This window comes from Cannabis sativa, chromosome 7 (genome assembly GCF_029168945.1).
Source record: "Cannabis sativa cultivar Pink pepper isolate KNU-18-1 chromosome 7, ASM2916894v1, whole genome shotgun sequence".
Lineage (NCBI taxonomy): Eukaryota > Viridiplantae > Streptophyta > Magnoliopsida > Rosales > Cannabaceae > Cannabis > Cannabis sativa.
Genome location: NC_083607.1, coordinates 58,844,119 through 58,859,105, shown reverse-complemented (window position 1 = coordinate 58,859,105; position 14,987 = coordinate 58,844,119).

Sequence of the window (14,987 nt, the reverse complement as noted above, 5' to 3'; positions counted from 1 at the left end):
CTACAAATTTCTATATGATATAAAAATTACATTATTATTATTTTTGTGAGATAAAAAATTACATTATTATTGATAATTCTTTTTTGAATTATTGACAATTCATTAAATACTAGTTTTTAGTCAATAACATTTATTGTCGCTAATAGTATTTTATTCCCCATAAGTAAGAAATTATTTCAATTTATTTTATTAGATAGATGTAGAATAATTTTATAGTACTGAACCTATTAAATTATTATTATTTTTTTCTTTTTACTTTTTTACATTTAAATTTTTTTCTACTTGGCTTTTTAGGATCAATTAATAATTCGTCAAAAAAGTATTTTTCATAACTTTGAATGATTTCTCTGGTAGTCTAGTTTCTAGATATATATTGCTTCAAGGTTGTTATTAATCACCCAACTATTCAAAAGAAAAAAAGTTGATGGCCCCCATATGTGAGGCATTTAATATTTCATTTTTAGTGGTGAAATCCACACTAGTATAATAGTAACGATTGTTTTGGATAAAAACTTGAAGTAAGATAAAAAATATATAATATATATTTGTATTTTTTTTTATTTTGAAAATGGGGGCTTTTCCTATTAGTAAATAGGTTATTTATCCAATAAATTTGATTATTGAGTTGGCATCATGAATTAGATCAGATACAAACACTTGACTTGTCGAAGGGAGTGTAAATTATGTGCAAAAGTTGGAGGTTAAAAAATAGAGGTTGCAAAAATTTAAGAAAGATACTTACATTATAAATTAAAATTGAAATAATGATGGTGCATTCCATATAATTTCCTTTTCCAGCTCTTTCTTTTCCCCTCTCCCTAAAGTTCGGAATTCTGTCTCATCAAAATGACAATCAGCAAAACGTGCTGTAAATATATCTTTAATTGTGGGTTCGAGATATTCGATAGATGGAGATTCATACCCAATATATATTCCCAGTCTCTTTTGAGGATCTATCTTTGTTCGTTGTTGTGGAGCAATCGAAACATATAATGTACAACCAAAGATTCTTAATGGGAAATATTTGGCTCCTGACCAAAACCCAATTGTAATGGGGAGAATTTGTGATATGATGTTGGCCTAATGCGTACAAGTGCCGCAACATGTAAAAAAGCATGTCCCCAAGCTAAAATTGGGAGTTTTGTTCTCATAAGTAATGGTCTTGCAATTAATTGGAGGCACTTAATAAATGATTCCGCTAGACCATTTTGTGTATGTACATGAGCAACAGGATGTTCTATATTTATCCCTATTGACATATAATAATCATTAAAAGCCTGTGATGTATATTCACCAGCATTATCAAGGCGAATTGTCTTGATTGCATAGTTTGGGAATTGTGCTCGTAATCGGATTATTTGAGCAAGCAATCTTGCAAATGCTATATTACGAGTACATAATAAGCAAACATGTGACCATCTAGTTGATGCATCTATCAATACCATAAAATATCTGAATGGTCCACATGGTGGGAAAATAGGCCCACATATGTTGCCCTGAATTCCTTCAAGAAATCCAGGAGATTCAATTCCAACCTTTACCGGTGAGGGTTTAATGATTAACTTTCCTTGAGAACAAGCATCACATGAGAACTCACTGGATAAAAGAATCTTCTGGTTCTTCAATGGATGACCATGTGAGTTCTCTATTATTCTACACATCATAATTGAACCGGGATAGCCTAACCGGTCATGCCAAAAAACAAATGATTTTTTTTGGTTTGTGAACTTCTCGTTCACAATAACATGAGTTTCTATTGTACTTATACGTGTAATGTACAAACCTGAAGACAAACTAGGTAATTTTTCTAATATGCACTTTTTTCTTGAAACAATAGACGTAATACAAAGATACTCAAAATTATTTTCATCTATTGTCTCAATATGATATCCATTACGACGTATATCTTTGAAACTCAACAGGTTCCTTTTGATTTGGTGGATAATAAGACATCATCTATAATAATTTTTGTTCCTCTAGGCATCAATATAATGGCTCTTCTAGAGCCTTCAATTAAATTTGCAGTGTCTGATATTGTATTAAAATTTTCCTTCATTCTTGGTAAATTTGAAAAATATTTATCACTTCTAAGTATTGTATGAGTGGTTGCGCTATCCACTAGGGGTGTTCATTGGATCACATCCAATGTTTTTGAGCCTATCCAGATCCGAACCAGTCATATATTGGATGTTAGATTTTACCATCCGATCCGATCTAATTAATTTCGTTATCCAATCGATCCAACATCCATTGGATGTTGGATTGGATCGGTTCTATCCATTGGATGTATTTCATATATATTTATTTGTTTAATTTGGTTTTATCTAATATTTTAGACCTAGTATTTTTTGGATCAGATCGGATCCATCCAATATTTTAGATCCAGTATGTATTGAATTGGACTGGATCCATCCAATCCAAGAAAAAATGTAAAACTTTAATGTTAATTTTCATATATACATATAGATTTGACGTATAACAATATAAAATCTAATTACTCATCCAAACTAAATGAAAATACTAATTAGTTCGATTGGATGTATTGGATTTTTAGACACTCCATACACCATCCGATCCGATCCAATTGGATATTTAAAAATAACATCCAATCCGATCTGATCACAATTGGATATCCAATGTTTGGCGGTCGCACTACAAGAATTCCCCTCAATAGCGGCGGAGCTCCTCCGCCGCTAATAATGGCAGTATTAGCGGCGGAGCACAGTCTCCACCGTTATTGGGGGGCTGATATTTTTTTTAAAAAAAAAATTATTAGCGGCGGGTTGTCCGCCGCTAATGCCCGCCGCTATTACTATTAGTGGCGGGTAGGGGTGTTCGCGGTGCGGGTTGTGCGGTTTTTAACTATTTTTTCAAACCAACCCGCACATGCGGTTTTTCTAATTTTCCAGACCGCACCCGCACCGCGATACTAAAAAACCGCAAAAACCGCACCGCAAAAAATGATGCGGTGCGGTGCGGTTTTTGCGGTTTATGCGGTTTGAACTATCACAATTTTTTTTTTTTGAAATAATCATAAAATAATTAAACTATCATTAATATAATTATTCCAAAACACTTAAGAAAATACAACAAACTTGAGACTAATAAAAGTTATAACAACAACAATAAATCAATAATCTTTTTAAAATAAGTACATTGCCCCCGAGTCTTGTCTTATGACATGGTTTTGATTGTTTTGATCGTTTCAATTGTCCAGTTATAGTTTGTTTTGATCGTTTCGATTGTTCTGGTATAGCTTGATTGGTTTTGGTATTGCTCTGTACTACGAAATGGAGGCTGGCAGTGGAAGCATGGGTGGTTTGGGGGATGATATCTTCAATTTTCAGATTGAAGAAGAAGAACTCGAGGAGATGGCTGTGAGTGTGGATAGTGGGAATGAAGGAATTGATGATAGATGGTGTTTGGTCGGCAGATTTTATCGAATCGAATTGTGGATTTTGAAAAAATGCAGAATATCTTAGCATCTCTATGGCAACCGGGGATGGGCATGTTCGTCAAACAAATGGACAATAATCGCTTCTTGTTTCAGTTTTATCATGAAGTGGATATTAAAAGGGTCATTGACGGTAGTCCATGGACTTACGATAGAATGCAACTGATTATAGGGAGACTACCAGTGGGCGGTGATCCAAAAACTTTGGCGCTCAACACGCTGGATATATGGATACAGATGCATGATGTTCAACCGGGTTGTATGACAGAGGCCACGATCAAAGGAGTAGGCAATGCTATTGGTAAGTTTCTTGAATCCGATCCAAAAAATTTTATCGGAGTTTGGAGAGATTATCTCCGTATGAGGATTACTATCGACATCACCAAACCTTTGAGACGAAGATTGAAGCTGACAAAGGACGATGGGACATGGTTTTGGGTGAATTTCAAATATGAGAGAGCGCCAACGTTCTGCTTCATATGCGGTATTATTGGACATACAGAGAGATTTTGTAGCAAGCTTTTTCATCAGTCAATTGATACGATTGCGAAACCATATGGCGAATTCATGAGAGCTCAACCACAGCGTAGCCATAAGAATATCGGAGCTAGATGGCTTCGAACAAGGGGCTGGACTCCACCAGTGGCGGTCGGAGGTGTACCGGGAAGCATGGCTGGACAGTGGCATCCGAATATGGAAGGTCCTGGAGGTGTTGACTCGGCAAGCAATCAAGTGGGGAGTGATTTGCTTAATGGTGCAATAGTTTCGGATGTTATGAGAGCAAATCGAGGAGGTGGTAAACATGGAAATAATGCTATGGGAAATCAAGGAGAGAATCAAGGAACCTATAAGGGGAAGGATATCATGTGTGATCAAGAAGATATATTGGTCATTTATGATAGCAAAAAAAGGAAAGTGGGTGAAGGTGCTAGTGTGGGTCACGTGGAGGGAGAAGAATATGCTGGTGAAATTTCAAAAAACTCAAGTTTGGCGGGCCTTGGAAATGGGGCTCGCCCACAATTATGAAAATTCTGAGTTGGAACTGTCGTGGGCTTGGGCCTTCACGAAATATTCAGTTCCTTAAAGAGCTTGTTGCTCAGAAAAGGCCCAATGTTATTTTTCTATGTGAAACTTTGAGTAATAAAAAAAAGATTGATTTTGTGTGCACAAGTTTAAAGTTTGAAGGTTCTTTTACTGTTGAGGCCCAAGGACATAGTGGTGGGATTGCTTTGATTTGGAAAAATAATGACGAAGTGGCAATAGACTCGTTCTCTAAGAACCATATTGATTGTTTGGTCACCTTTGAAGGACACCAACCCTTTCGGTTCACTGGAATTTATGGTGAGCCGAACCGGAGTTTAAGACAACAAACTTGGACTCTCATTCGTACTCTCCATGCTCGGTCTCTGGCACCATGGTGTATTATGGGGGATTTCAATAATGTTCTTCATCAAAATGAGAAGTTGGGTGGTAATCCTTACCCAACATGGCTAATTGATGGATTCCAGGAGGTTGTTCAACAATGTGGTTTATGTGATTTGGACATGTTTGGGCATCCTTTCACGTGGGAGAAAAGTCGGGATACTTCTAATTGGATCGAGGCTAAGCTTGATAGGGCGATGTGTTCTCAGAGTTGGCTTAATGTCTTCTCGACAGCAAGGTTATTTAATCTTGAAGTCTCTCCTTCGGATCATTGTCCTCTCCTTCTTGATGTTCAGCACCGTGAACCTCGTGACCAACCGCGCCCCTTTAAATTCGAAAATTGCTGGTGTAGTCATCAAGAGTGTGAAACTATCATCAGAGATAGCTGGGGTACAACAAATGGTACTCGGCTAGAGCAAAAAATTCAGCAATGTGGTGAAGCTTTACAAGTTTGGGGTAAGGGAGTGACGGGGAACTTTTCTTCACAGATAAAACAGTGCAACAAAACCATGAAGCATTTTAAGAAGAGAAGAGACGAGGAAGGAAAGCAACGTTTCAAACAAGCGAAGCAGCAGCTTTTCAGAGTGCTTAATCAAAGAGAAGTTTTTTGGCGCCAACGGTCAAAACAATTGTGGTTGAAAGAAGGGGATCACAATAGCAAGTTCTTCCATGCTAAAGCATCCGCTCGAAAGAGAAACAATCAAATTGTTCAGTTGAGAGACACTAATGGTGTGTTGCGGAGTTGGGATAATGGGTTGGGGGACGTTATGGTGGACTATTTCACTAACATTTTTCAAGCTGAAGAAGGAGATTGGGCAGATGTTCTTCAATGTGTGGAGCCGAGACTGAATGAGACACACAATCAATTATTGCTCCGGCCAGTTAGTGACCAAGAAGTGAAGGATGCCGTCTTTCAAATGCACCCTGATAAGTCCCCGGGACCAGATGGTATGAATCCTAAATTCTTTCAAAAGTATTGGCATATTGTTGGGAATGATGTTGTAAACTCTGTCAAGGATTTTTTTCGAACTGAGGTAATGCCCGCGGGGATGCAAAATACTAATATTGTGTTGATTCCCAAGAAAAAGAAACCAGATATGATGAGTGAGCTTCGTCCTATTTCTTTATGTAATGTTGTTGCTAAAATTATCACCAAGGTTCTTGCCAATAGGATGAAGGGTCTTCTTTCGGAGGTGATTTCTGTTAACCAAAGTGCGTTCATTCCAGGAAGGCTTATCACTGATAACATAATGGTTTCCTTTGAGATTTTGCACTATCTCAAAAGGAAGCAGGTTGGCAAAGATGGGTACATGGCGTTGAAGTTAGACATGAGCAAGGCTTACGATAGAGTGGATTGGAATTTTCTTTGTGCAATGCTCTCTCGGTTGGGTTTTCCTGATAGATGGGTTCGTCTCATTTATGGTTGTCTTTCTACTGTTCAATATAATGTTATTAGCAGCGGATACACTCTCGGCCCCATTGTTCCTAGTAGAGGGCTTCGGCAAGGCGATCCAATATCGCCTTATCTGTTTTTGGTCTGTGCTGAAGGGCTGTCTGCTCTTATGAGAAGGTATGAAGAACGCAAATGGATTCATGGGTGTAAAGTGGCAAATGGAGCTCCGGTGGTTTCCCATATGCTCTTCGCTGATGATAGTTTCTTGTATTGTAAAGCAACACATGAAGAAGTATCCCATATCATTCATCTTCTGGATAGTTTCGCCAAGGCTTCGGGGCAACGAGTGAACTTTGACAAGTCCACCGTTTTTTACAGTAGCAACACTACTCCAATGGTGAGAAATTCTATTTGCCAACGCCTGGGTATTCATGAAGCTGATGAACGAAGCAAGTACTTGGGTCTGCCTAGTACTATTGGAAGAAATAAGAAGTCAGTCTTCAGCTATCTGTCCGACAAAGTGCAAAAGAGAATTCAGAGTTGGGATAACAAGTTTCTCTCCAGAGCTGGCAAAGAAGTTCTCATCAAATCGGTGGTTCAAGCTCTTCCTGCTTACACTATGAATGTCTTTCTAATCCCAGTTGGAATTTGCCAAGATATTGAAAGATCAATAAGCAAGTTTTGGTGGCGTTCCAACACAAACAAAGGCATACATTGGATGAGTTGGGATAGACTTTCGCATCACAAAAGTACGGGTGGCATGGGCTTTCGGGATTTTCGTGATTTTAATATTGCTTTACTTGCAAAACAAGGTTGGAGGTTGCTTACTTGTGACAATAGTTTGGTTGGGAGGATTTTCAAAGCAAGGTACTTTGCCAATGGTACCTTCCTCACGGCAACACTAGGTAATAATCCCAGCTATATTTGGCGAAGCGTTTTGGAGGCTCAAGGCTTGGTTCGAGATGGAGTACGGAGGCTTGTGGGAACTGGCTCAACTGTGAGTATTCTCAAAGATCCGTGGCTCTTAGATGACACTAATCCTTTTGTTGAGTCTCAGCAATTGTGTTTAGTAGATAAAATGGTGGACTCACTCATGAAAGTTAATGTGCGTGAGTGGGACGAGGAAGTATTACGGGATGTGCTCACGACAAGAGATCAAGAATTAGTGTGGAAGATTCCTTTGTCATCGGACGTTGAAAAAGATGGTTGGTTTTGGAATAAGGAAGCTTCGGGTCTATTCACGGTGCGAAGTGCATATAGAATTCTGCAGCAGCAGAAATTTAACACGCACCAGCCGGTTCTTACTGGTGCATGGACGAAGCTGTGGCAACTAAAATTACCTCCGAAAGTCAAAGATTTTCTCTGGCGAGTGTGCACTAACAGCCTCCCCACCCGATTTCAGCTTACAACTAAACATGTCCCCATTAACTCCGACTGCCCCATGTGCTTGGCTGCCCCAGAAACTGCCTTACATGTCCTTGTTCGGTGTCCTTTTGCTCAAAATTGCTGGCGGCAGACGCAAATTCCTGCTGTTGGGTTGGCTGCAATGTTCTTCTGCAGCTGGTGGGAAGATGGGTTACAAGTTTGGAAGGAAGCCGAATGCTTGGAGGCAAGCATGATTTTGTGGTCCATTTGGAAGGTTAGAAATGAGGTAGTTTGGAATGAAAAGCAGCCTACATCTGAAGAAGTGCTATTTTTGGCAAAACTGAACTTTGTTGATTGGTATAATGCTCAAAATCAAGAGTTCGGACTTCCTAATGAACCCCATCGGGTTCGTCTTGAGCATTGGACCCCTCCCACTTTTCCTCAATACAAAGTTAATGTTGATGGTGCACTTTTTTCCAACGAGAAGAGCTATGGTATTGGCTTGGTTGCTAGAGACAGTAATGGTTTGGTCATTCAAGCTAAGACTCTGAAGAAGGCGGGGGACTTGCAACCTCATGAAGTGGAAGCCATTGGTATCAAAGAGGCTCTAAGTTGGATTAAGGACAACAATTGGCCTAACGTGATTGTGGAATCGGATTGTCGTCGAGTTGTGTTGGACCTTCAAGGAAATAAAGATATGACTTCCCCTTATGGTCATATAATTTTAGATTGTAAGGCTATGTTAGCCTCTGTTACGGATGTTTCTTTTAATTTTGTTAAGCGGTCTGCTAATAAGGTTGCGCATGCATTGGCGCGATCTTCTCTTTTTGAGGCTGACCGTGTTTTTAGTGGTGTTGAGTTACCTACTGTAATTGCTTCCTTTGTTTTGGAAGATTTGATTTAATGAAATTTCATTATTATTCAAAAAAAAAAAAAAATAATCTTTTTAAAGTTTCAACAACACACTTAAATCAAAATAACAAACTTGAAACTAATTAAGTTCTAACAACAATATAAATGTACAACTAACATACTTACATCAATAGATTAAAAATAAAACAAACACAAACTTTCAACTCCAAATTTTAATACACATGTATGGACTTGGGTTTGTTGCTAAGAAGAGAGGGTTTGTGAAGAGTTATGGATTTTGCCCTAAGATTTATAGGCTTGGGGTGGGCTCATATGTATGGGCTTAATAAAATAAATATAAAAATTGAAATTTTAAAAGATGCAGTGCGGTGCGGTTTGAATCGCGGTTTAATAATTCAAAACCGCAAACCGCACCGCACCGCGCGGTTTGGGAAAAATTCAAACCGCAACCGCACCGCGAAGAATTTCAAACCGCATTTTTTTTACGGTGCGGTGCGGTGCGGGCGGTTTGAGCGGTTTGAGCGGTTTGATGTACACCCCTAGTGGCGGGGTCCGCCGCTAATACCCCGCCGCTAATAAGTGGGCGGGAAAAGTCCCGCCCGTTGTGATTCAAAGTATTAGTGGCGGGGTATTAGCGGCGGACCCCGCCGCTAATAGTATTTCATTTTAAAAAAAAATAAAAAAAAAAAAAGAATTAATTGTTATTAGCGGCGGGGTCCGCCGCTAATACCCCGCCGCTAATAACACTATATAAACCCCATCAGACCCCTCTTCCCCACTTTTCCCTTCTTCTCTAAAAATCAAAATCCCTAACCCTAACCGCCCCTCCCCTTCTCCTTTGCACTGAAAAATCCCAACCGCCTCTCCCCTCTCCGACGCACCACCAGTCCGTCGCACCACCACTCCGACGCACCACCACCCCGATGCACCACCACCGAACACTACCACCGACTATTTTTGATAAGTATTGTTTTTTTTATTTTAGATTTGTTATTATATAGTTTTAGGTTTTAGATTGGTATATATAATGTGTATTTAAATTTCGAATGTTATATATTTTAGGTTTTAAATTTTTGAGTTTATAAATGTAGGTTTTTATATAGAAAAGTCTGTGTATATATATATTTTTGTATATAAAATTGGTTACATTTATATATAAAAATATGTTTATATATATTTGTGTATATACAAATATATAAGTTTTGATTTTTTTTAGTGTGTATATATACTCTATAAAAACTGTATATTATATATATTGTATATAACAGATTATATATATATTGTATATAACAGTGTAGTATATATATTGTATTGTATTATTATGTAAAATATAAAAACTGTACATTATATATATTGTATATAACAGTGTAGTATATATTGTATATATTAATCTGTATATATATATTATATTTATATATAGGTTTATGATTAATGTGTAGAAATTCTATATATATATAAGATTTTTTTTATTTATTTATATATTTGTGTATATAAAATATATAGTATATGTTAATGTATATATAATTTATATATATTGTAACAATGTTGTATATTGTATTGTTGTTATTTGTAGGTTTTTTTAATTAATTTTAGTAATTAATAATATGATATACTTTTTGTTTTTAGATTGGTATTATTAGTAATTTGTATTTGTTTGTATTTGTTTATTTTATGTTAGATTTTATTGAAATTAAATTAATTTGTTGTTAAATTTGCTAAAGATTTGAAAAGTAAATTTAGAATTATGAAAAAATTTTAAAAAATTAGAAAAAAAAATATTAGTTTATAGCTTAATATATAAAATGAATTTGTTAATAATAATAATTAGTTTTTTAATAACTTAATAAATAATATAAATATTAAAAGTTAAAAAGATTAATTAGAAGATTTGATTTATTTTTTTAATTTAAATTAAAATTTAAAGTAAATGAATAAACTTTTATTTAAATTTTAAAAAAATAATTTTTATTGTATTTTTAAGGTGGTAAAAAAAATTAAAAATAATGAATAAATAAGAAAATGGTAACTTTTTTAATAAATTTATTTTATAAAGATTAATTTATAAATTTAGGAATTAAGCATATAATTAGTAGAAATTTTAATAACTAATTATTTTATAAATTTTTTAAATAATAATAATTCATTTAAAAACTAATTATTTTATATTTATTTTAATTTAGAAAATAAATTTATTTTTATATAAATGATAAATAACTCAAAAATTTAAAAATTAAAAATTTAAAAATTAGTAATTTAATGAATTTTTATAGTGTAATATGTAAAATGAAATTTTTTATAATATAATTAGTTTAAATTTTGATAACTAATTTTAAGTTTCAAAAAATAATAATTCATTTAAAAATTAATTATTTTATATTTATTTATATTTAAAAAATAAATTTATTTTTTTATAAATAATAAAAATAACACAAAAATTTAAAAATTAATAATAAAGAACAATAATAATTTATTTAATAATTCATATTTATAATTATATTTAAAAATATATCATAACTTTTGTATAGTTGCAAAAAAGTCTAGAACAAAATTGTTCTTCTCTTTTCTTGCAATATACAGGAGCGATGGTTATACATGGATTGATCGATATGCACACCCCTACTATCCACCAAACACATATCATCACCATTATTTGTAGAATCAGATATAGGATGACAAATGTCCATTACTTCATTAACCAACAAAAAAAAATATAATAAGTTTAAAATATAAATACTTAAATAATAAAAATTCATTACATAAACATGCCAAATAAAATAAACACCTTAAAGTAAATAAATAATAATAATAAAAAATATAACAAAGAAAAGTGACTAGTTGTGGACATTCCCATCTCCATTATCGATATTCATGTTGCTATTAATGGAATCTTCATTAAAAAAATCTGCAACATCCAATTGCCTAATATCCAAAGGCTCTTTGAGAAAACCATTATCTTGATATGCAAAATTTGCTTCTATTTTCTCATTTCCTTTCACAGATGCTTGATAAAGATCAACAAGGTATTTTGCCGTACGACAGTCACGTGCCCAGTGTCCTTTTATTCCACATCTGAAACACAAATTTCCAAGCTTTAGATTCTATTTTCTCCAATATTATGGATGGGTGAAAACCCTAGGCACCCGGGTTAACTTTTGAGGTATGTTGTTTCGTCTCTTTTCAATTTCCAAGCTTTAGACTTAGATTCTTCTAGTCTTTTTGGTTCAAAATACTGAAAGATATTGAGTTGGAAACAACTTGGCGGGATCCAAACACTTATTCTGATGTTCCCAAATACAACTTGGGGGCAGGATTAGGGACCCCTCCTAGGTTGACTGTTATGATTCAAGACTACTCAACTCAGGGATACTTTCTTTCTTACCACATGTCAAACTTTGATGTTCACGTCACCAGAGTCAATTTTCGGGTATAAACATCTTTTTTTTTTTTTAACCTTTTGTACATTTTTTTACCTTTTTTTCTCTTGTGTTTTTTTTAATGAATTTTACTTGTTTATTTTTTTTAGTTTTTCTTCTTATTTATTTATTAATAAATATATAATAGTATATAATATTATACAATATACATATGATATTAATATTTTTTGTGTTGTTATTTTTTTTAAATAAATTTTTATTAGTTATTATTTTATTTTTATTCTAAACTTTACTTATTAATAAATAATAACAGATACATTTAGATAAGACAATTGGTAATCATAAGCGAACATATACCACATTGTCTTTGTTGAAACATAATTTTTTTTAAAAATAATTATTTAAATTTAATTGATAAAAGTAAAAAATATAATTATAATTTACAGTTACGTACTTCTTGCATGTTCTCTTAGATATAAATAGATCGATAGATAGTTGACTAAATTCAAATCTAGGAACCATTTTTTTAACTGATTTTTTGAAATTATGATCTTAATTTTCATGAAACACGTGATTTGTATTGACCCAAAAAAGTAAATTAATTATTATTGACTTATAGGTCTTTTATTATTTTGAGACTGATCAGTCAACCAATAATTTTGCATATTTAATTATAATTTTAAATTCTATGTAATAAGGTCAGACTGAAATTTATATACTGAGATCTAAAGCTATCATAAGAGAGTTCTCACTAATTTTGAGCATATCATATATTGTTCATCAATGTGAGTGTTTTCCTTTTATCATTTGGATTTTTATACTTTTAATCTTTTTAATAGTTTGATTTGAGTCACTTATTATTATTATTATTATTATTATTATTATTATTATTATTATTATTATTATTATTATTATTTAATATGTTTCTTAATTAATTTCCACAGATCCAGATCACTCTTACAGAAGCGTTTAGCTCCCAAGTTTTAACATGAAAAATGAGTAAGCTTGCTTTAATCTTTTACTTGTATATATGTATATATATATATATATATATATTCATATTTGATGAGGAAATAAATTAGTCCATTAATAAACATTAGTTTAAATTAATAATAATAAGTTTGGAGAATGAGAATAATGAGAACTGTCCCTCATTTTCTATATTCTTGAAACTATTCTTATCCCATGGTTTATTGTATTTTTACCCACAAATTATAATAACTACCAAATTGTGTTTCATAAATTTTTGTACCCGTGAAAAATTCAAACTATATTCATACTGAAATATAGGACTTTTTGTTTAAGTTTCATTTAGGGGTGTTCATATAATTTATAATTAGTAGTTTATTTTAAACCTCAATTAATTCGTACCAAACTATTTGAGACCGGACCAAATGAATTTGATGTGAATGATTTGATTATTCCAGATCGTTTAAATTTTTTTGGTTCAGTCATGATTTTAGAAATCTCGATCACGGTTCAAACCAAACCAACCCTTGTAATTATTTATATGTATACTTAATATATATTTTTTTGACGAAATATTAATATTTAATTTAGAACAACTTTAGATATAATATTGATATTGATTTTATATTGTTATGATAATAACTTTTTATTGTTATTTATGTATTATACTTATTAAAAGTAAAAAAAAAATTATCAAAAAAATATACCATTATTGTGAAAAAAAAAAAAAAATTAGAACAATTACGAAATACAAACTATAGTGTTGAACCAAATCAATTCGTTTTTGAATAGATTGGTTTGATTTGATCATTTAATTGGTTTGGTTTAAAATTTTTGAAAATTTAGAACCAAACTAATCTCTGAACACCCATAGTTAATCTAGGGCCGAGTATGTTTACAAATTGGTTTGGTCCAAATTATCATTTTTCTAAAACCAAACAAATATAACCGTTTTTTTTAAAAACTCAACTAAACTAAACCAAACTAATAAAATTTTCAAACCAAACAAAACGAAACCAATCCAATATTTGAGAACGAATTGGTTATTTGGTTCGAAACGTCAACTTTCTAATAATTTTTATTTATTATTATAGCATATATACATTCAAAAAAATTCCTTATATGTACACAGACAAATAGAACCACAGATTGGTTGGGGTTTTGATCTGCAATTTTTCGATTTCATGAGCACCCCTAATTTTATTCTATTTGACTAACAAAATGTTAAGTGGCTGATGTGTGTCATTGATATAATGTTTACGATTTAAAATTTAAAATATCTTATTAATTATCAACAAATAAAAATAAGCTAATTTAAGATTTTTTTACTATTGTTGATAAGAAAAAAATGATTTCTTACATTTTGAATTAACTTTAAAATTCGGTATTTTGCAAAAAGTAATTTGTTTCTATAGTAACAAATGTTAAAAATGTTATTGTAATAATTTAATGTAACAAGTTGGTTACTTGTTCAATCAAAAGTAATACCAACAAACGATTGTAGAATAAGTAATAAATTAAAAATCACATAAGCAAATTATACGTGGTATTAGTATTCTTTCAAATACTACTAATTCATAGGGCCACACCCAAAGAATAAAATTAATTAGTAAAGTATTAAATATTATAAATGCAATTGACTTTACAAAGTTTGAATCCCTCACAACCTTTGCCTCAACCTTTTGTAATCTACCTTGCTAATCTGATTTCAGAAATACACCAAGTAGTGAAATCCCTTCAACCCTTGACAGTGCTCACTTCCTCCCAAAATGAGTCATAGAAAAGTCTTCTCCCAAAGATATGTGCTCACTTTCTCCCGTAATGAGACTTAGAAAAGTATTCTCTCGAAGACCCGCACTTGTTCAAAGCTTCTCTTAAACCTGTTCAAAAAACAATAACAAAGACACAAAAACCTAGCAACACTCTAGGTTTTTTTTTTAAAAAAAACACTCTTCTCACAATCTAAAATATGAAAAATGAAACAATAGAAGAGATAAAAGAACAAGTTGCTCTCTAGGTTCTATTTATACATTATAGAAACCCTAGAGACAACTTGTACACGTTTTACTGTCGAGAGCTCAAGGCTTCATAAATTTGGAAGAGGCTTATGTCCATGCTTATGGAGTACCTCTTGAAC